The sequence below is a fragment of the Triticum aestivum genome, chromosome 1A (genome assembly GCF_018294505.1).
Source record: "Triticum aestivum cultivar Chinese Spring chromosome 1A, IWGSC CS RefSeq v2.1, whole genome shotgun sequence".
In the NCBI taxonomy this organism is placed as follows: domain Eukaryota; kingdom Viridiplantae; phylum Streptophyta; class Magnoliopsida; order Poales; family Poaceae; genus Triticum; species Triticum aestivum.
The window spans coordinates 568164389-568171178 of record NC_057794.1 but is presented as its reverse complement, the minus strand read 5'-3'; the positions used below and the strand labels follow the sequence as shown (position 1 = coordinate 568171178).

At 45.4% G+C, this 6790-nt stretch overlaps 1 long non-coding RNA gene across 1 annotated transcript; it reads right to left on the bottom strand.

Moving 5' to 3' along the window:
• Positions 1–450: 450 nt before the first annotated feature.
• LOC123068586 (uncharacterized) lies at positions 451–1158 on the bottom strand. The gene is made up of 2 exons (XR_006431859.1): positions 798–1158; positions 451–702 (listed from the first exon to the last, which is right to left on the bottom strand). It is a non-coding gene; the product is annotated as an uncharacterized lncRNA (long non-coding RNA).
• Between the last annotated feature and the right edge of the window lie 5632 nt (positions 1159–6790).

The window sequence follows — 6790 nt, the reverse complement described above, 5'->3', positions numbered from 1 at the left end:
AGTTCTAGTTGAAAGGGTTTCTTCTTCCTACACCATTTTTTCAAAGATCCTGCCAAAGAAGTGGTTTTTGCAACAAAAGAGGTAGATCTAACATTGTTCCAGGAAGATTTAGCAAAACTATTAAAATCTTTCTCCATTAACCACCAATTCTCAAATTTGAAGGATTGCCTAGGTTTAACAAAACTACCATCCGTGGAAATGAGAATGGGAGCATGGTCACTAAGTATGATAGGCAAGTTAAGCACCTTAGAGTTGGGATACAGAGCACACCAATCTGCATTAACAAGACAACGATCTAAACGTCTGTAAATAGGCCTAATCGTGTGCTGCCTATTACGCCAAGTGTAAGCAGGACCACTAAAACCAATGTCAAAGAAGCCACAATTTTTAATCATAGCACGAAAAGCAGACAAACGATAATAATTAACAGTACCATTGCAACCATCCGTATCATACAAAATATCGTTAAGATCACCCATACAGATCATGGGTTTGCCAAAGTTATCATACACAAAAGTGGAGATCTGATTCCAAATGTCACTAGTCTGCCTATGGTAGGGGTCACCATATATACAAACCAAACAAAAGTGAACCCCCGAGGCTAGATGAACTACATCCGCTAAGATAAAGTGGAAGGAAGAACTACGAACAGAAACCTTAAGATCGTCATTCCACATAAGCCAGAGCCCTCCTGAAGCCCCTCTAGAAGGAACAACAAAACTGTCAGCCACCTCAAACCTCTTTACAAGATCAACAGAACAAACTTTGGAAGATTTGATTTCTGAAACAAAAATTACCTGAGCTTTTGTAGAGCGAACCAGATTGGCCAGGAACAACATTCGATCATTGCCAAGGTCTCGGCCCATACCTCGACAATTCCATGCTATTGCTTTCATGGCGCCCGAGGCGCGTTAGGGCCATGCGCCGCTGCCCGAGGAAAGGATTCAGCCACCCTCGTATCCATACCAACATTCAATTCCATGTTTTCTCCAACTTGATCATTCCGGAGATCCAATGTATTGCCTTGGCCAGAGGAACTAAAGTCATCTTGTTTTTTCATTGCGGTTTGAATTCTGGGGCTATGTTCGCCCATATCAACATGCAGACCTTTTCCACTATCACGCTTCCAAGTGGAGGAACAAGCGCGATTGCGCATAACCCCATGCATATTGGAACACAAACCTCCATATCCCTTGGCCGGAGGAATATCCCATCTGCTATAGTGATATCGATGGTAGCCACCCTGAGATGTTGCGGATCCAAAAGGCGAAGAACCGTCCAAAGTCCTTCCTCTCCCTGGACTAGCAGGCACTGTGAAGGCTCCCATACCACTAGTTGCAGATGGCTGTGGAGAGAGAACTTGCCTAACAGGCGGAGCTCCGAGCACCGAATCAGACTGATCTTCTGCCCTCCCACGACCTCCATGGATGCTGGCCTTCTTCGTCGGCGGAACCGGAAGCCCAAACAGCGACTCTGGCAGCCTCTTGGGACTGGATCTGAGCGGAGAGGGGACAGGGAGAAGAGGCGGAGGCGAGGAAGGCACAACACCTGGGAAGATGGATGGATTAGCAGGAGCTTTCCCACATGGATTATAGTCTTCCTTAGTAGCCTGAATAGCAGATGAGGGGCCAGTATCTGAGATGTGAGTTGCAGGCAGAGCACACAAAATGGAGATTTGTGATGGATTAGGAATAACATCACCCTGCTGTACTGGAGTGTGCAAGCCTTGAATTTGAACTCCTCCCGCGTTATTGTCCGGAACAGAGGCCGTCTCCATATTAACTACAGTTGATGGCACCGCTGAAATCTTAACAGCGTCGCTCTGACCCGGGCACTGACCCTGACTATAGCTACACCTCGTAGCCATACCTCCCATCTGATTCTGCAATATCTGTAGTTCTGCATTTGTAGATGAACCACCTTCTTCTATCCTTCTAATTTGCTCATTAATCTTAGAAAGAGATAATTCTTTTTGATTAGCTTCCTCCGCATCCGCGCTATCCACAGCTATCCCCTTGCCCTTAGGGTGTTCTATGAACTGCTTCTGCAATCTGGCTAACTGATGATCTACAAAAAATGAGAATGAATTTGCTTTGCATAGATTACGTTCTTCTGAAAGAGAAGGACTCAAATCTGCAGCAGTCATCCATTGGCCAAATTTATTTGGGGAGATACCCTCCAAAGAGACTTGAAGCCTACTCCTTGAAATAAGGACACTGTTTCTAGCTTTGCAATGCTGGACGCTATGAAACATAATTCCACAAAAAGTACAGATTCTGCCAATCTTCTCGTAGAACAAATAGGCCCAACCAGCAGAGTCTTCGCCATAAGAAACCCAAACTTTATCTTTCATAGGTCTACTGATCTGAGCTTTAATAGTACCCCAAATGTATTCCTGCCTAGCCGAAATCATACTCTTGTTAATCGGATGAAACTCTGAAATCTGCCCCACTTTTTGCAGGATGCTTGCTAACAGTGCTTGGGTTCTAAACCTGATGGGGATACCATAAATCCGAATAGTGACATAAATTGAATCAAACTTGTAGTCCTGAATATTCTTATCTTGTTCCTCCGGATCCATCCATTCAATCAAAAAGTTGTCTGAACCCATGCTCCAAGGCTGACGAGTAATCACAAACATAACAGCTTCCAAAGAGCGGAAGTGCCCACAAAAACATACCTTGATAATTGAGATATACCGTAATAATTATCCATCCATGCTCTAGCCATAGATTGTTGCACAGCCTGAAGAGAAAGAACTCTGATTGGACCTCCAGTAGAAGCAAGCTTCATCAATATATTGAACTCTGCATCCTGTCCTTCCTCATGTGCCTGGTTCTCAGCCTGAACATGAACAAATTCCGGCTCACTGATTGAAAGCGCTTGCATGGTGAGCTCAATCCCAGGATCTGGCGCTATCGAGCGAGAGGGGAGATGAGCCCCCTGAATAGCTCCACTTCCCCCCGGCCTATCCGCATGAGGGCACACAAGATCTGGTGCTAGCAGATTAGGTCGACCTGCCCTTGGCTTATCCGCCTGCGGCCGCACAGGCGCACCCTCAACACCAGCATCCTGACCCTCCATTACTCACTGGATAGAGCGACTTAGAGCAGAGAAGGAGAAAGGGATCTAGGAAGGAAAAGGAGGCTGGAAAATAGAAGGAGATCAGAGATAAGGAGAAGATTTGGGCGGAGAAAGAGGAGGAAAGCAGAGCAGAGGAAAAGGAGAGAAGGCTAGAGCGGCAAAAGGCCAGTCCAGAAGCGGTGTTGGTAATGAACGTTGCATGTCGAGTCTTGGGGGGAAAAGCTATCATTTCTTGTTGTCAAGGGCGGTGGAGTGAAGAAAAGGAAATAAAAGTATAAATCAAAAAGTTCTGAATGGACATGCCCATTACACGGTAGGGGTGCACGGAACGTCAGTAGTGCACACTGCAACAAAATGACCCGAACCGTCAATATATATGTGGATGTTTCTCTTTAGCACAAAAAACATTGGTGTAATTCACGCAAATGTCACACGCCCGCAGAGGAATACACGATACCGCATACACACCACTCTCGATGGTGTCTACCGAGGACCATAGCCCGTTAGGGAGAACAGTATCTGGAAAGGAGTGATGCGTCGCCATGAGCTAGCACACACCGCCCACAGATGCTTCCTAGATGTCTGCGTACACGGTACGCATAAACTCCAATCTCAACAATAAGGTTGGTAATGAACACTCCATATTTAGTCTTAGGAAGAAAAGCGATAATTTATCGTCGATGGCAATGATAGAGAGAAGAAAAGGAAATTAATGTATAACTAAAACTACCAAAAGGAAGTGAAAAGGTCGGAATGGGCCTGCCCATTACATGATACAGATGCGCACACTACGACAAAGCGACTGAAGGTGTCCGCGAATGTCGAAAGTGTGTAGAGGAAGAGTACACGATACCACTTATATACCACTCTCAACAAAGTATAAGAGCATCCAGTAGGGACTGGAGTTTGGGAGATGGAATTGTATCTAGAAAGGATGAATTGTATTTGGAAAGAAGTGCAATGCACCGCGATGAGCTAGAGCACACCGCCTGCAGATAGTACCTAGATGATTGTGTGGACGATACTAAATTGTATCGAACACGTAAAATAGTATTGGGAACGAACGTTCTCACATCGAGTCTTCTGTGGCGAAGCTATGCCGGGCCGGGCCAGGCCATGGCCCACCACCATTTGAGAATTTATACACTATACATTTACTCATGGACCCTGGAACACCGCCCAACGGGCTATTTCCTCCTCTTTTACCCGATAAGCCCGCCCAACAATGGGCTTCAAGCTCCCCCACTGTGAGTGTTAGGGAGAAACTCGATCCTTTTATTGTCACCGACAGTGTCAGAGAAAATAAAAGGGAAAAGGATAAAAGAAATTTTTAAAAGAGAAAAAAAACTATTGTCCATTACACGTGGGTGCACAGACCGCCAATAGCACACACTACGGCAAAATGACTTAGAACGTCAGTAGCACAAACTACACAAAGATAAACGAAGCAATTAAGCTACAGAACACAAAGTCAAAGCGTATCCTCACCAAAAGTGTATCACCCTCCCCACCCCCTCGAAACAAGCAGGGATGAAATCCTGTTTTGAGGGGGTGGGAAGGGGTGGGCAGTGGCTCAGGGAAGAGCGGGAAGTGGACTGTCGCCGTGTGAAGGAGGAGGGGTCAAATATATCAAGGATGCATGTTAAGAAAGAGATGAGGTAGAAGGAGGGGGGTACGCAGGAGGAAGAACGCTGTGTTGACACAGTAAGCCCATTGGCGATCACCATGATGTGGTTATTAGGGATGCAAAAGGGGCACCCGATCCGCCCCGCTCCCTACTCAATGATATAATTGTATCATATATAATCCATATTTAGTGGGTCTAACTTTTGCCACATCTAAGGTTAAGTAAGTTTGAGCAACTTAAGTGTGTGTCTGTTCAAGCCATATCTTAGGCAAGCCAAACTAGAGTCCCACATCACATACAGTCAAAAAGTGTGACAAGATTTTATTAGACTTTCTAATTTATGGCTCTCAATTTGAAGAACTAATCTTAGACAAGTTTAACAATATTTTATGGCAAAATGTAGCACTTCTAGGCCTAAAACCAAACAGCCTAAAAAACTCGGAAACCAATGTTTGATCCAACATCGTCTACTTTTGTTTTTTGATCCAACACCCGCGGCCAGGTGTGAACCAAGAAAACTTATGAGCAATGATGGCAGTGGTACATTATTTTATGCATGCACCCCTCTGATTTTGTCACGACTGAGGCCCCTGCCCCGGCTAACATGGCCACGGAATATGCCGTAGATCGACAAGCAAGCAGGCACTACATCTCCATCAGAAAATGCGGTGCCGTTTCCCAATTTTTTGAGCCGAGAATGCGGTGGAACCGTTGATGATCGTAGCTAGCTTGGGATTGCGTGTGAGTGGCCAAGAATCTTTCTCAATGAATATATCTACTACTACTAAACGAGATCGCCCAACAGAGCAAGGCAGTAGTGTAGCTGCACTAGCGAGGCATTTTGGTGGTGGTGGTGGTGGTGTGGTCGTACCGTCTCGTGCTAGCGACGGCTTCATCGGTAGGGTCGGCGGGGCGCTGTGTGTACGTAGGTGGCGCGTTACCGTTGGCGCCCCAAGTCGCCGCGACGCTGACGGCCCAGCTAATTGATTGATAATCGCTCCAGTGCGTGTGTCACGTTTCAGTGGCCTTTTCATGAGGGAGAGTAGTTAACCTGCCATTATTTGCTCATGGTTATTATTAGAGCGACTTTGCTGCCATTTGCATGGAACTGGTTAGTTTATTTGGCTTCAAGCTGCCGAAGTCGGTGGGGGACTTTGCACTGGCTTGCTTACTCCTCATGACGAGAGGTTGAGTTTGATTTACATTATTGCCGCACTTGATTAAGCAATGCACTTGCATGAATTGAATAGCACGCGTGACCGACATTTCTCCATTCGAACGATCGTTCATTAGCTGATGGATTGATCAATGCCGACGCGTGGTCGGAAAATGGTTGGGGTGGTGACGTATGAACACGCCATTTGAATAATCGGATTCATTAATTAGGTCTAGTTCCCCTTAAAGCAAAAATATATATATTCTTGATTGTGTCTTAATTAGGGGACAGTCCCTCCTTTTCGGTTTATATGGCTCAAATCTGAAATCTCATCAACCAAGACACATGATGAGCGAAGGAATGTATCTCGTACTGTACAAAACTATCCAAACTGAATTGATGCAATTGAGATTAATTGCAGTGTGCATGCTTGGTCACAAGATGAGTAGTACTATTACATGAATTGATGAGTTCCTTTTTAATTCTTACATGCAAAGATTTGATGCGCCCTGGAATCCCAAAAGGAGATGGAGATGGGCCCTTTAAATCGAAAAAATAAAAAATTGAGATAAGCCCTATAAACCGAAAAGGAGGAAGTACATGACAATGTATCTACCGGCGGTGCCATGGGCAAAGCTCATTGTTATCTCTCGGCCTCTATTTTACCCGAGCAATCTTACTGAAACCAAAGAGCAGCCAAAAAGTTGTCGATGAGTCTAGAAGAAGCAGGCGACTATGATCCGAAAAAAAATCGTCATCCTGGAGAAGGTAGTACCGAGGAGTGCCACACGATAATCCCAACTCTAGCCATATGAAGGAGAGGGACACAAACCTCACATGTTCTTCCGCGAAGCATCGCCGTTGTCGTCTCTCCCATACCAGAACCATTCTAACCTTGTTGATGATAACCGGAAAGTCGTTAT